This window comes from Miscanthus floridulus, chromosome 12 (assembly GCF_019320115.1).
Source record: "Miscanthus floridulus cultivar M001 chromosome 12, ASM1932011v1, whole genome shotgun sequence".
NCBI lineage: Eukaryota > Viridiplantae > Streptophyta > Magnoliopsida > Poales > Poaceae > Miscanthus > Miscanthus floridulus.
Genome location: NC_089591.1, coordinates 38,559,193 through 38,582,710, shown reverse-complemented (window position 1 = coordinate 38,582,710; position 23,518 = coordinate 38,559,193). Strand labels below are relative to the sequence as shown.

General features: G+C 46.0%; 1 pseudogene; it reads left to right on the top strand.

Annotated features, from left to right (window-relative positions):
* Nucleotides 1-6,884: 6,884 nt before the first annotated feature.
* On the top strand, nt 6,885-17,339 carry LOC136495731 (uncharacterized; annotated as a pseudogene).
* Nucleotides 17,340-23,518: the final 6,179 nt, after the last annotated feature.

The following is a 23,518-nucleotide window of genomic DNA, read 5'->3' as shown; positions in this document are numbered from 1 at the left end:
CCGGAATATTTGTAACCTTCTGCATCAAGCGTGCTCAATGAGATAAGATTTCTGGACATCCCTGGTATATACCTGACATTTTTCAGCGTGCGTGTCATGCCATCATCAGTCTTGATCTGAACTGATCCAATCCCCACAATGTCACACGGGTTATCATCTCCCATTCGCACAACATCCCCTTTCTGCACAGACTTATACGAGCTAAACCAATTTCTGTTAGTGCAAATATGAAATGAACATGCGGAATCGAGAATCCATTCATCATGACCAGCAACACAACCAGCAAATACTACCAGACAATCTCCAGAATCATCATCAGACACAGCAGCAGCAACAGAGACCTTACCAGCCGACTTTTATTTCCTCTTCTCCTTATTCTGTACTTTTCTGCAATCCTCAACATTATGATTTGTCAGCTTGCAATAAACACAGAACTTTTTATTACCATGCGGCTTGGACTTTGAACGGCCTCTCCTTTCGTAGTTCTTTCTACCATCATTGCCATCATTGGAGGATCTGTTTTCAGTTCTGCCTCTCACATGCAAAGCATCGCCCTTGGAGGACGACGTCCCGTCATTCTGCACCATGCCTCTCATCTTTTCCCTAGACTGGAGAGCCTCATAAACTTCCTTTAGGGTTAGTTCATCACGGCTCAAAAGTATAGTGTCACGAAAATTTGCATACGAATTTGGCAAAGAACATAGCAGTAAAAGACCTAAGTCCTCATCATCATACTTCACCTCCATCGACACTAGGTCGGCGACGATCTTCTTGAATTCAGCGATGTGGCTCATCACTGAATCCTCCTCCTTCATCTTCAGGGTGAACAGCTTCATCTTCATCTGCATCTTACTGGTTAGATCCTTGGACATACAGATCGATTCCAGTTTCAGCCATAGTTCTGCAGCAGTTTTCTCTTTCAGACACTCCTGCAAAATATCATTATGAAGATGCAACTGAATTAGGGCGAGCGCCTTTTGATCCTTGCGGATCTCTTCTGGAGTCCACTCGGCCTTCCTCTTTCCGAAACTATCCAGCGCCTCATCATAGTCATGAGTCTGCGCCAGAATCCCCCGCATCTTGACTTGCCATAGCGAGAATCGCGTGTCGTAGTTCAGCAGCGGAAGATCGAACTTCATCGACGTCGTCATGAACCCTAACAGCAACCAAAGCTCTGGTACCACTTGTTATGAACGACGTATAGGAATATGAAGTAAAGAATCAAACCACAGAGGAGACACACGATTTAACGTGGAAAACCCCTCCGATGTGAAGGGGAAAAACCACGGGCACCAGCCAGCAACAATCTCACTATCTCAAGAGTTTTGGGTTACACGCCTATGGCGGCCTACAAGAGAATCAAGTCTCCACGCTCCGGCCCAAGCCTCCGGCGACGGGCCTCCGCTTCGCTCCGTCAGAAGCCTGGCCTATATCCTGGAGTGAATTTGGAACAACTCCAACACCACCAACGTGTGCGCGTCATGGTATTTGTTTTTCAAAATAATAAGGTTTGGTTTGTCTCGCTAGTTCATCGACCAGCCTTCCAGAAGGACAGCGCATCCAGCGGTGGCCGCTGAACCAGATTCCACTGTGTTACATATTGCATCGTATCGTGTGTTATGAGATTGCTTCATTTTTCTACAGTGACCTTGCTTGCCGTGTGAAGGTGATGTACACTATAGTAATAAGTTTGCTTGCTTGCTACAAGTACGATATATAGTGTCGCAGTGACAGCTCTGTCTCCACCTCCGCATGCTAAATTATTATGTGTGTGCGTGGCTTTATACGTGTTGTTGAACTTGTTGGTGCTTGATTCGTGCTTCAAATACCAAGCTGGTATTCTTTTAGTTCGCTCCATGTGGAATTATGGTGGAAGTAAAGCATGGTCACACTGTTTTAGATCTCGTCGAGAATTACAACTTTGATATAGAGCGTGTCTTTATCCAAGGTTATTTGAAAATTTTAAAAATTTGAAATTCAAAATCTGGGAACTTAATTTATATATCTGGAAGCGTAAAGGATCTCAAACTAAAATTTTACAACTAAAAGTTTTAGAACTCGTCGGGCTCCACAAATTTGATATAAACTTTATCATCATCGAAGTTCATTTGAAAAAAGATATGATTTTATTTGCACCGTAGCTATTTTTAAGAATGGTTGACTTTATCGATCGCCCTTGAAAATCGATTTCTAGGGATGGTGTACTTTACAAAACCATCCCTAGAAATCACCTATTTTCATAGACGGTTGACATAAGCCGCTATCTTTGAAAATCTTTTTTTCAGAGGCGGTTCTTTTAAGCCGACTATCCCTGAAAATAGGTATATTTTGAGTGACGGTTTACTTAACAGAACCGTCGCTGAAAATGTATTTGCATGGCGGTTTGTAGTTGCCGTGCTCCTCACCGTACTTACCGGTGGTTTCTTATATCCTCCGTCTCTATTAGAAATAGGAGTTGTGTTAAAAAATCATTTATATACTAATGAAATGTCACTGAAGCCATACATGCACTACACTACTATCATTTTGTTCGTGTACTTTGAGATGTGCCATGCGTGGTGCAGTTATCATTGATGTGCCATGCGTGGTGCAGTTATCAATCCAATGTGAGTTGTCTTTCACAAGAACATGGCATGTTTTCCCTGTATGCTTAAAACGTGCATGATTCATTGAACACTAATCACTTTTTTTGAGGGAACACTAGTCACCTTTAGCTTTGACAAAGATAACCTAGCCATCTTATCCTCGTGTTCCAGCATAATACTCGCCCCTGCCGCAAGCAACGCCTTCCTTTTCCTAGTTTATGCAAGGATCATCCATCTGCCTTGGGTGCTATTGGTATGCTTGCTGGGTGTCCATTGTTGTACCTTTTCTTTTTAGAAGCTAAGATCTTTAATTAATTAGAACATAGGCTGTTACAGTCGCCCTGAAGCAGAGGTGTAAGGAAGCAAGGACAATTACCTGGCCTGCTAAACTGACCAATCTGTATAACCGGAATGTTTAGCACAAGTATGTGCTGTAGCAGTATTAGGCCCTCTCCATCTGAATGAAACACAAAGCGTCGTGAAGAAAAGAACTCAACTCTCCGACAGTCTGACTACTGCTTCAAAGCCTCCCATTCTGCCAGCGGATACCACCAATGTGCCATGGCTCGGTGATCACTTCATCGTAAGATGCCCTATGAGACGTATATTGCAAGTTATCCCCTATGTTCCTTTAACCTGCAGGTTACCTTTTCTTCTTTGAAGATGATATGATTCATTCCTTCATCCTTCTTAGCTTTCAGTGAGATGCATCCTTTGCGTGTTGTCCTAACAAGAGAATATGCACCCTCTGTTCCAGTATTTATTATTTCCCAGCTTTTGTTATACGTGCTGAACTGCTGATATTTGTTTTGCTGCCTCCAGCTGTTCTTGTTCTCCCATTTTCTTGCTATCGCTTTCTTTCAGGTTATTAAAGAAGTGACTAACTAGTGGATGTTGTAAAAGTCACTAAAAAAGTGCGTCTATCTTCACAGGTCCCAAAAATAACAAATATCAGCTTGTTTCTTCATTACTCTTGGCCGTTCTTCATACCTACAATTGAGCCTTTTAATCAGTGTATGTTGTAGAAGTCACCAAAAAAAACCCTGCTTCCAATACTGTTAGTCTGCCTTGTTTTATTAATTTTCTTGCAATCAATTAAAGAATACAAAGAATCACTTATATTGTCGGTGGCTTTCCATTATTATTTATAAGAAAAAATGTGTCAAAAAAAGCACAACACTTCCATGTACTTTCGTTTTTCTATTTTCTATCTAATTAATTATTAATTGAGTTTATAAAATATAAATTATATTATATAGGGTATATTGGTAATTAAGGTTTCACCCTTTCTGGAGAGATTTCATCGTTTGCGGACCACCCAACGCCCCCTTCCTCCCCATCCAGCAAGGACGTCGAAGCCCGATGGCATCATAGGCGAGATGGCGAGGACATCAAGCAGCCAAGGAGAAGGCCGGGGACGATAGCAAAATTAAGTAACAACGATGAAGTGATCACTGATGAACCATTTGTATTAGATATAACTGAAGTCGGATGTGCATGCACATAGCATGTACTCGATTGGATGGAATGAAAATCTAGTTTTGATGCCAAATACACAAGGAATTAGAAACCAACGATGCCATGTAAACACTATTCTGATCCAAAATTCCCATACCGTGTTCAGCCGTAGCAACAATGTTGCCCCTTCCTTTGAATAAAATCCCTAAAATGAAATTTGACAGAAAATATAATTCTGTAGTGCCATGAATGCTATATATCTACATATTCAGAAGGAAACAAGTCAGACGAGGCCCGAATGATGAGATGTTAATTTTTTTTTTTTTTTGTCTTTCCCTTTCATGTAAAGAAGTTAGAGGCTTGGAGCCATTTTTTTACTACTGATGGCTGGACCAGTACTTAATTAGAGAAAAATAAATGTAGGTTAAATTTTAGGCATGCCAAGCTCTGGCTGCTGAAAATTGATCTTACAGGAACGATACCTGAAAAACAATTAATCACTTCTACTCTTTGAGCATTTTGAGAGAGAATTTTTTCCAAGAGGTTATTACCAGAGAATTTTCCAACAGAGTGAAGGACTCCAACTATCTCAGAAGGATTTGTCAATGCTTTACAAAGTTGGTCCATCCTGAGATGCCTTGGCACGATTGTCACTCCATCCTGAGATGCCCTTTGTTCTTGAAACCAGCAGGTTTCCTTTTTCTTCTTTGAACATGCATGGTACGATACGTTCCTTCACTAACCAGAGAATATTGTCCCTCTGTAAGAGAAAGAGAGTACTCTCAGCTCTACGAGAATTTTAAGAGAAGTTTCTCATTGATGAGCCATACAAATTGGATATATATATACTTGAATTCATATATATATGAGGAGATAGCATATAGTATTCTCAGGTTTAGTCTTTAGCTTTCAGACTTCAGAGAGATGCATCTTTTCTCCTTCGTGTGCTGTGGTTGTTAGAGTATGGCAGGGGCCTATTGGGCCTGGGCTGGATGTATAGCCCATTAGTGTTAGGGTTAATTAGAGATAAGGGTCGCTTGCTTAGGAGTTAAGTAAACCTCTCTATATAAGGAGAGAATATGTATCAATCTAATCAAGCAAGAATTAAGAAGAAAAATCCTTCTCTGTTGCCCGGCCGTGGGCAAACGCCCCGCGGCCGGCTCTCTCTCTCACCCTCGCAACCCAGTTGTAAACAGTACCCGCGGTACTGTAGCTCCGCGGGTACTGTAGCGCGTCAGCCGCCGCCGCTCCCCTCGACTTTCTCCTCTCGGTCCTAGCAGCCACATAACAATGGTACACAGAGAGAGTACTTCAGCGGACAGATGACTCCCTCTTCTCAGCTAGCCGTTTTGCTGCCTGCCACCAGACCCTTCTTGTTCAATCATTTCCCAGCTAAGTGTATCAGCCAAAATCAGCATTACTTTTCAGCCATGGAACAGTATTTTTCTCTCACAACAAATCAGCAGCAGCATCGGCATCAGTCGAAAATCAGCCAGCCGAACACGGCGTAAATCTCTTGCATTGTCCTAACCAAGTTAGTGGCGAAAATCAGTATTTCCCGACATTGGAATGCTCACATAATTGCATTATTAAATCAATTTAGGCTATTTCAAAAGAACGCAAATTCTAGGGTGTTACACTTGAACTTATAGGGAAGTTTTTTTTTTGATAAAAATCTTACAGGGAAGTTACCAGACAAACAAGGAAACACTACTTACTGTTTGAACATTTTTTAGAGACTATTTTTTGCAAGAGGTTACGAGCGAATTTTCCAATGGAATGAAGGATTCGAGCTATGTCTCTGAAGGATTTGCCAATGTTATACCAAGTTCTTTCAAAAAATAATGTTATAACAAGTTGGTCCAACCGTGTGCATGAACATAACAACACTTTAGCCATGCTGATGAAAGGGTTCTTGTTTCAATCAGGCTCAGTCCTTTAGATAAATTGTGAATTACCACAACAACAAAGAAAATATTACGACTACAGTCTTCGATTGCTCTGCTTGTGTGCTTTATCAAGCCATGCCATTGTGCCTTGGAACGATTGTCACTCCATCCTGAGATACTTTTGTTCTTTATAAACCTGCAAGTTACCTTTTTTTTCTTTGGACATTGTAAGATCCATTCCTAAAGTATTCTCAGCTTTAATATTTACTAGATTTCAGAGAGATGCATCCTTTCACCTCTGCGTGTTGTCATAATCATAACCAGAGAATAGTGTCCCTCTGTTGGTGTATATAAGCGAGAGTACGGCAGTGCCGTCCCTCTTCCCAGCTACCCCTTCTTGTTCACTCATTTCCATTCTGAATCTCTTGCGTTCAGGTTCCGAACTGAGTGAGTGAGTAATATACTATAAGAAAATCCATCTATCCTCCACAAATCCTCCCACCACCACCAAACAACAATTTGTTTTTCATTCTCTTGTTTCCCATTGGCTTTCATTCACTGCTTCATATACCGTTATGTTTCATCTGTTTTTTCTCAATCCATTAACGAAAACAAAGAATTACCATATTTCTTGCAAATATATTGTTTCCCATTAGCTTTCTTCCAGATCTTGTTTTGAGGCCCTGTTCTTCTTTCTTAGTTTTCAACTGAAAAAACAAAAAAAAAAAATCTTCGTTTTCTACTGTTCTTTTATGCTACCACTTAGACTCTTCTTATAGTATTGACTTTTTTTTTGTCTGTTTGATGATTTCGTACTTGATGTCTAGCAAGTAATTGCTTCTTCTAGTAACAGATAAATGGATATACCAAAAACAAACATATGGTACAAGCTCCTTCAAACTGAATCCCCCCAAGTCATCCGAGTAATTGATTTTCATCCACAAAACATCATCGATTCTAGCACGAGGTAATAATATCCTTCTTCCTTGTTTCATTATTATCAATGCTCAGAGAATCTGAGTAATGTAATGGCTGTGTGAGCTGCTCGTGTTTTCTCAGAGTCACAAAGAAGTGAGTGCTTCTGGAGAAAACATATATAGTGGCAACCTTCAGCCTTAAGAATTGATTTTTCGGAGAAGGAATTGTGTGACGTCATAGCACACGAAGTTATTCCTGGCAATTTTACCATAAACAACGACCCCATTGGCAAAAGCAGAGGTAAAAATAACTACATCAGTGATTAACATTAATTTTTTGAAGGTTCTTGATTAACATTAATTTTAACTAAACTCATACAAAAATTTCAAAACGATTATGACGAGATAATGTTAAAGACTTAGAAGGTAACTTGATATAGGCTAATGATTTCGCTTGGACATTTTGTCAAATGTCAATCAATTAGTAAAGTAGCATCTTGCTCCTATCAGTGGTGATGTTATCTCTTGAAAAGTAATTTATAGGGCAATTGATCTATATTTGCCCCTACTGAAAAATTTAACCTCTGGTCATAACTGGTTCTTCCCCTTTTTCTATTATGTGGTCTACAACACCATATTAGTAAGTAGAATGAGTTTGTCGCAAGGAAATCATATATATGAAGCAACACAATTAGTCATAATGCTACTACGTAGACATAAAAATGTTTTTGTGTTTTTTTACAGGTCAAAATGTGGAGCTGATTCTGTATCTCACATTCTGGATGCGTCAATGTGGGGCCATATTGGATCTAGAGGGGTATGCTAGGTATGCCCAGCATACGGCTTCCAGTACGTGCGCATATATATTGCAAAAGAAATAAAAACAAATTTATCTATATAATCGTTGGCTAAAAAGTCAAATAATTATTGGAAATTACATATGCACACGGTTCCAGTACATTCAAATTGCACACCCAACAACCTAAACTCGTCCCGATTCTCATCCCGGTCATGGTACTTGGAAATTGCACACTCATATCCCTAAAGTTGTATTATTTTACCATTATGGTTCATCCACCCCTGCACTACCATCCTCACATCCGCTACACCACACATGCCTGCCTTACCCACTAGCCATGTGGAGTTGCACCATGCTCACCCTACTACCCCACGACGGCCTATGTTGTATCGTCGGTGCAGTGGGCCATGCCATGCCCAACCTCGCCGCCATGCCGCGTGTTACAACGGCACTATAGTGATGGCCCTGTTGTTGACGAGGGAGGTGAGGAAGACTAGGAGAGTGAGAAACCGAGTGCGAGGAGATGGCGAGAATGAGCATGAGTTCATACAAGTTGAGGGAGAGGAAGGAGTGTGGACGTGGTGGTGGCAGTGGTGGTGTTGAATGCAATGCCCGCAAGGCAGGGGCTGACACCACGGTTAGATGGAGGACGAACGAGTCAAAAAAGCAAAATCGAGGAAGACTGCGACAGAGAAGGCTTGGCTTGGACATGCAGTAGGGCAAGCATGGCATGGGTGGCCAAGTGGCATAGCAGGTCCTAGGAAGCTAGGTCTACACATCCTTCCTAAGCTCTTGCCACACATCTCGACCCCTAAGCGCTACACCACTATGGGTGGACGAACGCGGTGCAGCGGGGTGTGTTTGCACGAGTGTGGTGGGCATATGTCATGTATTGTGGGGAAGGGGATGTACCAGGATGGTATAGATAGTAATACAAGTTTAGGAAGTTGAGTGTGTATTTTGGAAGTAGCGGAACCATGGTGAGAACTTAAGACAAGTTTAGAGAGCTGAATGTGCAATTTGAAAGTATCGTGACTTGGACGAGAATTCGGGACAAGTTTAGGGAACTGAATGTGCAATTCGAAAGTACTGGGACCTAGATAAGAACTCGGGACAGGTTCGACAACCGCTAGTGGAATTTACTTTTATTTTTATTTCCTTTTTAGCCATCTTTTCACGTTATAAGCTGCGGCAAATACTTTTGTTGCTCACAGGTTTTGTTAACCGAGAATTTTGGTCGTCTACTAATCAAACTTAAGTCATGGCATCATCATTTTCTGTTGACACCGAGACATTGCATGAATGGCGTGATCGTTTATGAAGTATCAGCTTCTGGTATGTATCTTTAACATATTTCTATATTTTCTTTAAATTTACAGAGAACTTCAGTTATTCACACTTTATGAACGCTAGCTTGATCTCTCTATATACTCTCTCTATTTTGAAATTTAAGGTATCATAAATTTTTTTATGACATATCACGAGGTAAAACAAATGATGCAACCCTTAGTCAGCGTGAGATATTTTGCTTACGATATTTTGAGCATGGAGCTGGATCACGATAGACATTAAAGATCTGTACCCATGTGAGTGAGGCATGGGACGTTAACAAATACTATGCGTGGGTTAATTCACTTAGAATCCATATAATTTGAGATAATTTGTTAATGCTTGGATATCATATATATTAGTAGGATAGGAGTAGATACTAATATTTAATTTATACTTTTGACATAGACCAAAATAATTTTCTTAATTGTACCTTTTAAAACTTGTAATAGCATCTCCAAGAGACTCTCCCATCACATGGCTCTTTATCATAAAGTTAGAAAACAAAAAAATTATAGTGCAATAGACTTTCTAAATCACTCCATCTTTTTCACTCTCCAAAACCACACTTCTTACTCTCCACTATGAGGAACTCCAAGAAACCAAGAGCCTCTTTATATCTGGGTATGGGAGTCTGGCGTCGCTCACCGCTCACCGCTCAGGTGACTTGACCCATGCGGCCAACTCCTAGAGGCAACGTCGCGCCAATCGTTACTTAGTTAGTACAGCCGTTAGTCTCCACCACATGGCGGTGATCTGTGTCCAGTGTGCGCCTCTATTCCCAAACGGCATCTCGCCGTGACGAAGGCTACGGAGCTTGTATTGTTTCCGAATTCCACTTAATGAAGCACGTGCTATAGCACGCTTTCAAAAAAATCCTTATAATAGAGGTTTTGGTGAAAAAAATGCCCTAAAACGTGCAACATCTTTAATTATATCTCCAAATGTTGCTATCATCTATTCTAGATTTCTCACTAGCAAAAGATAGAGAATGGGGTTAGCTCTATAGAGTGTAGACAAAATATAGAGAAGCTACTAGAGGGTGGAAAGATATAGAGAGCAGCTTTTATTCAAATGACTCCTTAATTGATAATTTAGAGAGTGAGTTTGACAAAGCCTTTCGAACATGCTCTAACAGAAAGACTACTACGACAACTATGTTTGGTTCAGCTACTAAAAAGTGTTTTGCTACCAAAAAGCAAAAAGCCAGCCAAATGAGTACAACCAGAGCTATTTTCTAGAAGCACCTGCTTTCGCGTAGTATAATTTTTGTAGCACCTTGGACTCTGCTTCTGTCTTTTAGCTTTTCCAAGTGGGTGGGAATAGAGAGACGTTTTATAGCTGTTTCAGGGGAGTTAAAGAGATGGTGGTAGGTGATGAGGTCATAACATAGGGATATGTAACTCCCTGGGTAAGAGGTTCCCGACCGAAGGACCCCCGACCGATCCCTCCAGAACCGCTCAGGGGCTACACCCCTCAAGTGCGCTCGCACGCACCCTCCGGCTAAGGACTGGGCCGAGCCCGAGCACGTACCCCTCTTCTGCTTGGGGGTCTGAGGCTCGCCCGAGCCGCAGCCTCCCGATTGACAGGAGACCAAACCCGGTCCATGGCCCCAGCCTCAAGTGCAAGCCAAGGCCCAGGCTAGAAGCAAGCGCCCCGAGCACCCAAGGCCCAAGGGCTCACCGACGTCGCACCGCAGGCGCATCATTGTCAACCTCTCCTCCGACAGGGTCACGTACGAGGTGTGACACAAAGGGACAAAACACCTCTGCTAGCTTCTGGGGCTCTCGGGCCCGCTCGGCCTCCCCTCAAGCCAGACACCTTCGCTACCAAAGAAGACTCTAGAAGGTGCACCTGGTAGAGGCTAGTCCAAGCCGACAAATCCTCAGGGTCAAAATGCAAGCCCCTCGTGGACTCCGACGCACATAGACCAAACACTAGACCCCCAAACTACCACAAACCCGACCTAACTCGATATATAAGAGGAGGTTAGATCCTACAGAGGGGGAAGGACGAAACAAAGACGATTCAGAACAGATCATTCGAGTCCTCTCCACCGAACAGCTTGAGGTCTACACCGAGAGCAGAACCACTCCGAGAGGAGTATCGAGAGCTCCACCACCCTTTCTAACGTCTTCCTCCTCTCCGACAAGGGGGTGATGACGAGGACGTGATTTTTTATCTTCCGTCAAGTTGATGATAACTATCGTTTTAGGCGTAGCACCACACACCGATCTAGCTTCAGATCGAAAGACCCGAACCCTGTAACCTTAGCACCACAACTCCTCTAGTTATCAACCATGTCACCAATCCAGTTGATCTCGCCAAGAAGGCTAATCCATGCCTGCGAAACGAAGAACACAAGCAAAAACTTGAAAGTACGCAGCTCAAAGTCTGGGACAAACTGCAGATTGTATGATTAAGTTCTCAAAGTGGGGTCTCACAAACCTATGAACGGCGACTGTCAATGGACAGAATGATCTAAGCAAAACCCAAAACCTAACGATGTAAGCGGCATATGATTATAAAGGTCATAGGGTCATCGCCAACCCTGGACGTGCCCCCCTAACGGGCTCAAAGACGATACACGGCCCATTGGACCAAATACGGTGACGCAGCACCCTGATAGATTCTGGACACTGAATTGTTTCAATGATTCCCATTGATTCTGATGGGATTTTGACATGGGACCACTTCCATTGATTTCCTTATGAAATAATCTTTCCATCCATATGTGGATCATCGAAAATGGAGTCCAGACGCGTCCTGGGTGACCAGTTTATGGCAGACTAGTCCTGGAGGCCAAGGCAGACTCGAATTCATGTTGGACCAGGCCTCCGGCTTGTGTTGGACGTCCTTGCCGGTTATCTTTGCCTCCATCTCTTCCTCCAAGTTCCTCATGACCCTCTCCAATGTTCCTAAGAAATATAACATCATTAGGTAGTAGTCTATTCTCAAAAATATGAAAAGGATCGCTTAAGAACGAGCTCACCTCTAAATTTAGCTGGCGCATTCGAGCTCGGGTCATTGGACCTTGCATATTGTTTGGAGGATCAGCGGGTGCATCCGAAGGAGTGATTTCCTCATCAGGAGACCTCACCATCGACGAGCCTAGGATCTGCACCGAACGATCCCCTACCAAATCTCTCTCTTACATTCTATTGTAACCCCCTGATTTGGGTGCTCTTGAATACAAAGATCATCAAATTACCGGACATAGGGCCCTGATAGCCCAAACTAGGATAAACCTCTTTGTCCCCCGTGTGATATTTAAGTTCTTTATGTTCTTGAGTCCACCCGAGCCACAGGAGACCTCACACTCTGTGACACCCGACGAACAACAATACTTACCGCAGTTTCGACCCCACGATAGCAGGTTTTATAGTTATTTCAATCAAACAGCCTATATCTTTTTCACAGCGCAACTCACAATAGCTTTTTCATAGCTCACAACAGTTTTTTCATAGCCTACAACTGAATGAAATAGAGCCTACATAACTCCCTAAATACAATATATGGTAGTTCTAATGATTTTTTTCACACAAGAAAAATGGTAGAACCAACTTAGGGGGTGTTTGGCAGGGCTCCTCATGAGGAGGGCTCCTCTAAAATGGCTCCGGCTCGTCTATTTTTCACTGAAAACGTCTCCTCGTACAAAACATTTGGTACGGCTCCTCCGAAGGAGCCCTACTGCATTCTCGACTTGAGCTCCCATGTCGCTTCCCACTCTGTCTGATTAGTCCAAAGAACCTTCAGATACTTGAGCGTCCTTCGTCGCAAGACTTTATCAGCCTCCTCTAAAATTCTTGCAGGATGTGCCTCAAAGGTCAAGTCTTCCTTGATGGTTTCTGGTTCCAAGGTCATATGTTGCTCTGGGTCCCGTAGGTATTTTCTCAGCATGGAAACATGAAATACATTATGCACACCTCTGATAGAATTGGGTAGCTCCAATCTGTAAGCCAACTTTCCAACACGTTCCAATATTGGAAAAGGACCAATATACCTTGGGCTAAGCTTTCCTTTAACCCCAAATCTCACTACACCTTTATTAGGAGAAACCTTCAAAAGTACTTGATCCCCAACCTGAAACTCCAGGTCTCGCCTCCTAACATCAGCATAGCTTTTATGCCTACTCTGTGCAGCTAACATTTGTTGCCAAATTTCAGCGACACGCTCAGTCATCCTTAGAACCCAATCTGGTCCTAGAGCTACCTTTTCACCCACTGCTTCCCAACAAAGTGGTGACCTGCACTTCCTTCCATAAAGGGCATCAAAAGGTGCACAACGAATGCTAGCATGGTAACTATTGTTATAAGCGAACTCCACAAGTGGCAAATGCTCCTCCCAGCTTCCTTTCCATGACAGAACACATGACCTTAGCATATCCTCCAAAGTTTGAATTGTACGCTCGGATTGACCATCCGTTTGAGGATGAAAAGCAATGCTAAGTATCACATTACTTCCCAAGGCACTCTGCAAGCTCTCCCAGAACTTGGAAACAAATTTAGCATCTCTATCAGAAACAATGGTTTTTGGCACCCCATGAAGTCTCACAATTTCACGCATATAGATTGGAGCTAAGTCACTTGCTGAATTTGTAGAACGGTAAGGAATAAAATGAGCTACCTTACTCAGACGATCCACAACAACCCAAATAGCATCCCTCCCTTTAGGAGTACGTGGTAAACCAACCACAAAATCCATAGCGATGTCCTTTTAGTATAAGTACGTGGTAAACCAACCACAATTTAGTATAAGTAAGTTTTTTATTAATCAAATAAAATATATTAATAGTACATCATTTAAAATTCTAGCCCGTGCGAGAGCACGGGTTGATGGACTAGTATTCCTGGTATTATATGGGCATTTGAGTCCTTTTAGCCATCTTTTCGTGTTAATAAGCTCATGCAAATACTTTTGTTGCTCACAGGTATTGTTAACTGAGAAATTTGGTCCTCTACTAAATAAACTTAAGTCATGGCATCATCATTTTCTGTTGACACCGAGACATTGCATTTATGGCGTGATCGTTTACGAAGTATCAACTTCTGGTATGTTATCTTTAACATATTTCTATATTTTCTTTAAATTTACAGAAAGCTTCTGTTATTCGCACTTTACGAACGCTAGCTTGATCTCTCTATATACTCTATCTCTCTCTCTCTCTCTCTCTCTCTCTCTCTCTCTCTCTCTCTCTCTCTCTCTCTATTTTGAAATATAAGGTATCATAAATTTTTTTATGACATATCACAAGGTAAAACAAATGATGCAACCCTTAGTCAGAGTGAGATATTCTGCTTACCATATTTTCAGGATGGAGTTGCATCATGATAGACATTAAAGATCTGTACGCATGTGAATGAGGCATGGGACGTTAATAAATAGTATGCCTGAGTTAATTCACTTAGAATCCTTATAATTTGAGATAATTTGTTAATGCTTCGATATCATATACATTAGTAGTCTTATGCAACACCGAGTTTAATAGCACATATGCTCACATTTTTTTGGATTTGTTCTATGAATTAACGTTGTGGTAGACGAGGTGCCCAGCAAATTAAGCGCATATGTTGATCTTCTCGTCAAATCATGCACTTAACCGGTCCTTTTTTTCTATTTGTGCGGCCAGGCTGGATGGATATCTCAAGAGCCCTGCATATCGAGACTTGGAAGAAAAACTCGATGAGTTTAAATGGGTGATGTGGAATGTTGGGGTCGGATCCACAGCATGTTTCACACGAGCTATCTCAAGCATCACTCGGGACGTAAAGATCAAGGGAGATGGCCCCTATGACTACGTGATAGAGGTGGACATGAAGCGAGCAGCAGCACAGCTGGCAGGAACGGGACTGAGCATTAATGACCAAGAATACGACAGGCTCTTGGAAGAGGAGGACGAGCTGCGGTACTATACCTATGGCCTCAACAACCCTTCATCGTCCTTACTGGATAAGCTTTCAACATATACAGTACCTCAAATAATCCAAAAGCTACTGATGAAGAAGTACCTGCTGGTGGTCGAGAACCTCGACGAGCCCATCAAGCCCATCAACCTTACTGCTTCAACAGAGGGCTTATGCTTTCCTGCCCCTCGGTGGAAAGACTCCTTTTGGTGCGTATCCACCACCACTCAAGATGTGTACGGAAGGAGCCAGCCAGCAGCTTATCCTTGTCTAATCGAATCTTCTAGTGGGGATGATATGGTGATTCTTACTCTCTACTCACTGCATCAAGCGGCCAAGTACATCTTGGCTGCGGTCGCCCACAAAGACGAGCAATATTGGCACCACGTGGCTGTCCGGTGCTTTCACTACGCCACCATGCTCCTTTCCCCCCACTCTTCATCGCCTCATGGAGATGGAGGCCAGAAGAGATCTGCTGCATTAGCCGACATTACTTCAGATGAGCTGATACGCCAGTGGTCTGCACAAGGCATCCTTGTCATCGATACAGAAAGAACGGGGGAGACTACAGGCAGTAGTTATGATGGCAAATACAGTGATATATACCAAGTTGGAAATCTCATCCTTGAAGCTTTCCGAGAGTACTCCTTGCTGGAGATCCCCTTTTCTCCTGTGACGACTGAAGCTGAAGAAGCCACAAAATCTGCTGCACACTTCCTAGCATGTCACAACCTCATCGCAGAGCACCACACAACCGATGAACTTTGCGACGGAGACCATCCTAGGTTGGAACACATGCAGTGGATCTCACATGTGGGAGACCAAGGATGGCATTTAAGCAGGGAATGGTTGAGCTACGGAGCTAGTGGCCCAACAACACTCATTTTAAGGCATTGCTCACAGCAATCAAGGTTGCTCATGAAGCTTGAATCCGATCATTTCTTTGCCAAACTCCCCTGTCTTCATGCTCTTGATCTCTCCTACACTCCACTAAAATCACTTCCTCCATCAATCTGCTACCTCCAAGAACTCCAGTACCTTTCCCTTAGGGGCTGCTTTAACCTCACGAGTCCATTCAGCTTCCCCAACACTGAAATTACTCTCAATGAAATCAATAGCAGCAAAAATCTCAACTTGCTCTGCTTTGATCTTTCCTACTCAAATATAAACACATTCCACAACGACTTCTTCTGTAGCATGCCTAATCTGCAAGAGCTCTTGCTTGTCAAGTGCTCCAACCTTGAGGAATTGCCACCTTCCGTTGGTGCTTTGTCTAGTCTAACAAAACTCGAGCTCACAGGGACTCAAATAAAATCTTTTCCTATGGAGATATTTGAAGAGATGAAGAATCTTCGATGACTGAAGCTAATTGAGAACAAGAGCTTGTTGTTGAGGCGACTGTCCTTGCGTGGATGTAGAAAGTTGGAGTTTGTTGACATTAAGGAGGTCGGTGCTTTGGAGGAGCTTGATCTATCTGCTACGGCTATCAAGGAGCTCCCAGACAGCATCCCTAATCTGCCAGAGCTTAGAAAATTGCTTCTCTTGGGTGTTCCTTCCCTGAGACGATTTCCTTGGCATAAGCTGCAGAGACTCCCGGATGTGTTTTGCTTGGATCAGTGCTCAAACAGAACCATTAATCATTCGGATCATCCACAAGGTGCTCAGGTGTGCATAAGTGATTCCAGATTGTTTTATAGCTTCGGTGATGACACCATGAATTCAGTAAGGGCTGGAGAACTTTTGACAACTTTCTATGTTCGAGTTACATCATGCAAGTCCACAAGCAGCAGGTTAAAGGATGAAGAGGACATGGTGATGATCAACAAGGTTCAGATGGCACCACCAGCTTACGCTGATGTAAACCGTCTGTATCTGACAGACGGAGTCTCTATGGTGTCAATGGATGACGTACCTCCCTTTCGGGTGACCAAGCGTCACGTGGAGATTTCAGCTGCTGATCGGTATCCCCGTGGTCTGACATATCTTCTGAGAGTCACCAAATCAATTAGCATGTTGGGTGATACTCATGTCTCCTATCTCAGTGGTCTGGGTGATTTTTGTGGGTTCGATGAGCTAGAGGAGTGCATGCTCCGACGGTGCCATCGGATGGTGGTGGTCTTCAGTGAGTACCGGGATGTACTATCTCTACAAAATGCACATGTCTCCCGTCTCAGAAGTCTAACCTATTTCTACCGTGGTGATGGTGGTGATAATTTCAATGCACTGAAGCACCTCTTATTAGAGTACTGCCCGAGGTTGGAGGGCATCGTTCCACGTAATTGTGAGCTACCAAGCCTTGAGACATCCTGTGCTGCTACAACCTCAAGGCAATTTTCTATGTATATGGTCCTCATTCATCTCCTGCTGGTTACACGCTCCCATGTCTCCGGAGGATACGGCTCCAGGAGCTGCCACTGCTGGAGCATCTCCACGTCGATGTTGCTTTGCTCTTTAATTAGTCCTTCTTTATCTTTACAAAGAGAAAAGGGTCCTCCCATTATTTTGTCTTTCGAAAGAAAAAACACATATTCACGAAAAGTAGGCGCCTCTATGCTCACGTTGAATCAAAAGAAAGACGAGACTGACGAAGGTGGGGATTAGATCACTCGAATGATACAACGCGGATATAAATAAAAGGAATGAAGTTGGGATCATAAATTAGCTGCATTGGTGGTGTGGATAACCAAAGCAAGGTGTGCATAAATATATTGGTAAGGACAATCTGCTGTGGGGCATCTGATGCAGTGATAAGGAACTCACTTTAGAAAAATAAGAATACATCCAACTGTCCTATCTTTGAATTCCCTTATAGAATTTGTGGGCAAGGACGCATATCTTCGCCGTGTTCGGCTGGGGCTGGCTGGCTGGCTGGGTTGGCCAGCCCCCTCACATGAACACTGCTTCAATGAATCAACCAACAGTACTTCTCTCTCACATAAACGAACCAGCAACGATATAAACCAGCCAACCGAACAGACTACTTGAGCTTAGGAAATCTTTAGTGGGCTAAGTTGAGTCCTCAACACAAGCCAGAGCTAGACCAACAAATGCCTAACACAGTCATGATGAGAATTATGCTTTCAAAGATCCATAAAAAGATTCTAGCTTCATTAAGAGAAAAATTCGTGGCCGGTTCTCAAACTTACACGAGATGTCATCTAGGTTCCTGTACTCTCAAAATGCCATTTCTGGGTTCTTAAACTTAGCTTCGGGTTTCAAGTAGGTCCAAATGAATCTTAACTCACACTGTACGCTGACATGGCACTATGGGCCCACTTGTCATCCCTTCTCTCCTTTTTCTTTCTTTTCCTGTATCTCTCTCCTCTCTCTCTCATAGCCACCGCAGCCGCCGGGGACAAGCGGACATCGCTCGAGCCCGCCACCTCCTCGGACTAGTCCTTCTCATCGTTGTCGTCGTCGTCCACCACCTCCTCGTCTTCCCAGCTTAACCGGCCCCCAGCCATGTTTCCCTGCCGCGCAAGTCGACAAGGCTCTGCGCGACTTGCGTGGTGCACGACGGGCCACGCGAATGCGACGGCGCGCGCGTCTCGGTGACCGCGGCATGTAGGAGGCGGGCAGGCGGCAGAGGAACACGGCCAGGAGGGGCGCATCGGTGGCAAGAGGCAGCGTGTCCACGACGGCCTCTTGCAGCGCGTGCTGGTCCGCGTCCGCCTGGCGCGAGGACCCCCGGTCAGGACGCGCGCCGTGTACGCAGTCGCCGCGGCGGCCACCATCTCCGGGCCCGCGCGTCGCAGCGGAGCGCCGCCGCGTACGAGGAAGGCCGAGGCGCAGCGTCGCGCGCCGTGATCTCTAGACTGCCGTAGTAGTAGCGCTACGACGCGGCCCACCTTCTCGGTTTGGTGCTGCACACGAACCGTGGCAGCTTCTCTGATTGTATTAGCCTTCTACTTATACACAGTCTACGCTATAATTGGAAAGCAAAAGAAAGGAAAAGGAGCAGCCAAGCCAATCTCGCGCCCTCCGGCCTCCGCCATGCGCCTCAAGGTCCTAGAAATCATGCGTCATCCCACATGCAAGGCCAGGCCACACAACGCGGACAGCAAGCGCCACGATGCGTACTGGAACGCTCGGCCTCCTGCTCTGACGCTGCCGCCGACGGCAAGAGCCCTCGCCCGCGAGACGACGACGGCTCCAGCTCCGCCCCGGCGTACCGCGGCGTCGGCACCTTCCCGTGCCCGGAGATGGCGGCACGCGCACGACGTCGCCGCGCTCAGCATCAAGGGCGCGCGCGCGCTGTGCTCAACTTCCCAGACCTCGAGCGGACCTCCTGTGCCAGGCCTCCCTCGTGACTTACACGAGATGTCATCTAGGTTCCTGTACTCTCAAAATGCCATTTCTGGGTTCTTAAACTTAGCTTCGGGTTTCAAGTAGGTCCAAATGAATCTTAACTCACACTGTACGCTGACATGGCACTATGGGCCCACTTGTCATCCCTTCTCTCCTTTTTCTTTCTTTTCCTGTATCTCTCTCCTCTCTCTCTCATAGCCACCGCAGCCGCCGGGGACAAGCGGACATCGCTCGAGCCCGCCACCTCCTCGGACTAGTCCTTCTCATCGTTGTCGTCGTCGTCCACCACCTCCTCGTCTTCCCAGCTTAACCGGCCCCCAGCCATGTTTCCCTGCCGCGCAAGTCGACAAGGCTCTGCGCGACTTGCGTGGTGCACGACGGGCCACGCGAATGCGACGGCGCGCGCGTCTCGGTGACCGCGGCATGTAGGAGGCGGGCAGGCGGCAGAGGAACACGGCCAGGAGGGGCGCATCGGTGGCAAGAGGCAGCGTGTCCACGACGGCCTCTTGCAGCGCGTGCTGGTCCGCGTCCGCCTGGCGCGAGGACCCCCGGTCAGGACGCGCGCCGTGTACGCAGTCGCCGCGGCGGCCACCATCTCCGGGCCCGCGCGTCGCAGCGGAGCGCCGCCGCGTACGAGGAAGGCCGAGGCGCAGCGTCGCGCGCCGTGATCTCTAGACTGCCGTAGTAGTAGCGCTACGACGCGGCCCACCTTCTCGGTTTGGTGCTGCACACGAACCGTGGCAGCTTCTCTGATTGTATTAGCCTTCTACTTATACACAGTCTACGCTATAATTGGAAAGCAAAAGAAAGGAAAAGGAGCAGCCAAGCCAATCTCGCGCCCTCCGGCCTCCGCCATGCGCCTCAAGGTCCTAGAAATCATGCGTCATCCCACATGCAAGGCCAGGCCACACAACGCGGACAGCAAGCGCCACGATGCGTACTGGAACGCTCGGCCTCCTGCTCTGACGCTGCCGCCGACGGCAAGAGCCCTCGCCCGCGAGACGACGACGGCTCCAGCTCCGCCCCGGCGTACCGCGGCGTCGGCACCTTCCCGTGCCCGGAGATGGCGGCACGCGCACGACGTCGCCGCGCTCAGCATCAAGGGCGCGCGCGCGCTGTGCTCAACTTCCCAGACCTCGAGCGGACCTCCTGTGCCAGGCCTCCCTCGTGCCACGTGACGTCGGCCGGCGCCGCACGCGACACCATCTTCGGACAGGGGAAGGTGCCCAGCCGGCGCGGTGACGTCTTTGAGAGAGGGAGGACCGGAGGAGACTAGGAGAGAGGAGAGAGGAGTAAAGGACAAGAAAGATAAGGGAGAGAAGATGAGAGTGGCCCATATTGCCACATCAGCGTACAGTGTAAGTTAAGATCCATTTGGATCTATATGAAACCCGAAATCAAGTTTAAGGACCAAAAATAACATTTTTTTGATAGTATAGGAACCTAGATGACACCTCATGCCAAGTTCGAGGACCGGTCCTAAATTTTCCTCCTTCATTCATAAGAGTGGAGTGGAACTTTACAAGCGTGAGAGGCATATAAATATAGACCACCCAACACGGTAAATAAAAGAACCGTAATGCTGTGACTCAAACATCCGATATTCCGGACACGCGGATAAGACTCGACGCGAAGCGAAGCGACGCGCCCTGTCTCAGTCCTCGTCCCGTCCCCGTGACCTCCCGCGCCCACTCTCTGCTCCACTCGCCCTCTCCTCCTCTCCGCTCCTCTGCACTGCTGCGCTCGCTGCTGCTCTCCGGGACAGACGCCACGCTCGCTGCCGCGCCCGTCTGTTCGCGCTTCCTTCCTCCCTCCCTCCCTCCCTCTGTGACCTCCATACCACCAGAGAGGAGGACAACGGCGGCGGCTTCCGGCGAGCCGGCCCTCCCTCCCTCCCTGCCTCCCTCCATCGCCCCGCGACCTCCAAGCAACCGGAGAGGAGGGCGACGGCGGTGGCTTTCAGCGAGGTAGGTGGATTCTTCTCTGGAGCCCTCCTCCTCCTCTCTCCTCCTCCTCATCTAGATTTGAGCTCTCCTACTCCTTCTCCTCCTTCCCCTTCTCCCCCTACTCCTCCTCTGGATCTGGATCTGAGGGACATAGAGGTGGCTAGGGTTCCAGCGAGCTCTGTCGCAGTAGGCTTGCTTTGCTGTTGCAACAAATAATATTTCTTTGTTGCATTAGTTTTTTTTCTGATGTTGCATCTCGCATTGAGCTTTTTGTTTCTGTTGTTGCAATAGCGTAGTTTTGATGTTGCAACAAGCAATATTTCTTTGTTGCATTAGCCTTTTTTCTGATGTTGCATCTCGCATTGCGTTTTTGTTTCTGTTATTACAATAGTGTTGTTTCGCTGTTGCAACAAGTATTTTTTCTTTGTTGTATTAGTCTTTTTTTTTATGTTGCATCTCGCATTGTAGTTTTGTTTTCTGTTGTTGCAGTAGCTTTGGTTTGCTGTTGAAACAAGTAATTTTTCTTTGTTGCATTAGTCTTTTTTCTGATGTTGCATCTCGCATTGCGCTTTTATTTTTGTTGTTGCTGTAGATTTAGTTTGTTGTTGCAACAAGTTATTTTTCTTTATTGCATTAGTATTTTTTTTCTGATGTTGCATCTCGTATTGCAGTAGCTTTGTTGTGTTGTTGCTGACGCTCTTGTTCCGATGTTGCAGTAGACTTGTTCTGATGTTTCACCTCGCATTGCGCTTTGTTTGATGCTGCAAACAATTTTTTGATGGGAGTGCGTTGGGGGCGAGCGAGGTTGGGGCGGATGGGAAACCCGTTCTATTCGATCCGTTCCGTGCGCAGGGGCAGGCGAGCTTGGGGGCGGGCGGTGTAACACACTCGGTGTTACATCGTAAATCACTTACTAAAACATGTCATAAGCATCATGTTTAAATGTTATTGCATGTGATAATATGAACAAGTGAAGCAGTGTAATTTAAACAAACCATAAAAACTTAAAACGAAAGGTTGTTCGTGACTTGAAGTTATCAAGTTAGGATGTTCGTGAATTTTTATTGAACAAAAGCACTAGAGAACATGCATGAGAGGCCTAAATAAAGTTGGAAGTCTAAGGATTGTAGTTGACAGTGAAATACTTGGTGTAGAGAAATAATTGGGTTAAGTACAAATTTCATTAGCTTGAAAATGCAACTAGAAATAGAAATCCAATTAAAACTTTGAAAATTTCTTGAACTTTGGAAAGGGTAGACATTGCTTTGTTCATCAATTTTTGTAGAAAAAATTAGTTAAGAAGTAGAGTAGTGTCATGGCCTATTTTAGTAGCCTAATGTACCCTCTAAAGTATGGTGAAGATGGTTTGGGTGTTTGACCAACCGATTAGTTGTTTTAGATGCTTTAAAAAGCGTGCATGGCACGTCCTCGGTCGGTTTCCTCGCGTAGGCGCGATCACCGCGTCCCTAAACCACGTTGTCGATGCGCCGGCCACCTACGCGCGCGCCTAGCTGTGCTCAGCCGGCCGCTGTGGCCGACAGCCCTAGTGCGTAGCTACCCCACCTCACTGTCGCGCTACTACCTCGCCGCTAGCTCCCAGCCATGCGCCGTCACGTCGTCATTGGCCTACCCCAGCTCGTTGCACCGCGCTGTTGCCCGCCGCCCCAAAGCACGCTATAGTCACGTCCGCGTGTGCCTCTGCTCCGCTGCCCGCTCCGTCTTCATGCACGTGGGCTTGCCTAGGTACCCGAGTGTCATTTTGCCATTAACGGTGCTACGGCCGCCCTACCGCGTTGCCACTGCGAGTGCACGTGCGTGTTTCCTTCCTGGCTGTGTTGGCTCGCAACGCCTACACGCGTGCGGCCAGCCGCGTCCCGCCAAAGCTCGAGCAAGCTAGCCGGACCCATCCCCTTTTCCCCTTCCTCCTCTGCTGCTCGGGCCAGCCGAGTCGCCCCATCAATCCGGCATGGAGGGGTCACATCCATTCAATTTGATGCGCTCCCGACTCTGCCTTCGAGCCTGCTAGCCGACTGACCCCGCATCGCATCCAACCATGCCGTGACAAGCTCCAATTGGGAGCCTTGCTCCCGACGCCGCACCATTAAAGGCTAAGGCCACCGTTGCCGTGGGCAAAAACCCCACCTTGCCATCCCGAGCCGATTTGGCTGTAGCCCTAGCCTCACCTTGCAATCCTTCTCGATGTGCGTACCTGAGCCACGCCCTCACTATTTCCCTCGCGACACTGACATGGCTGTGCCACCATGGCCCACCGTCGCCCTTACCACACGCACGTGGCCGGCTCGACTGGGGCAGTCTCCGGACGCACAACCACTTCGGTTATGATCATGGTGAGACCCCAATGCTCATCCGCTGTCCATATTTCC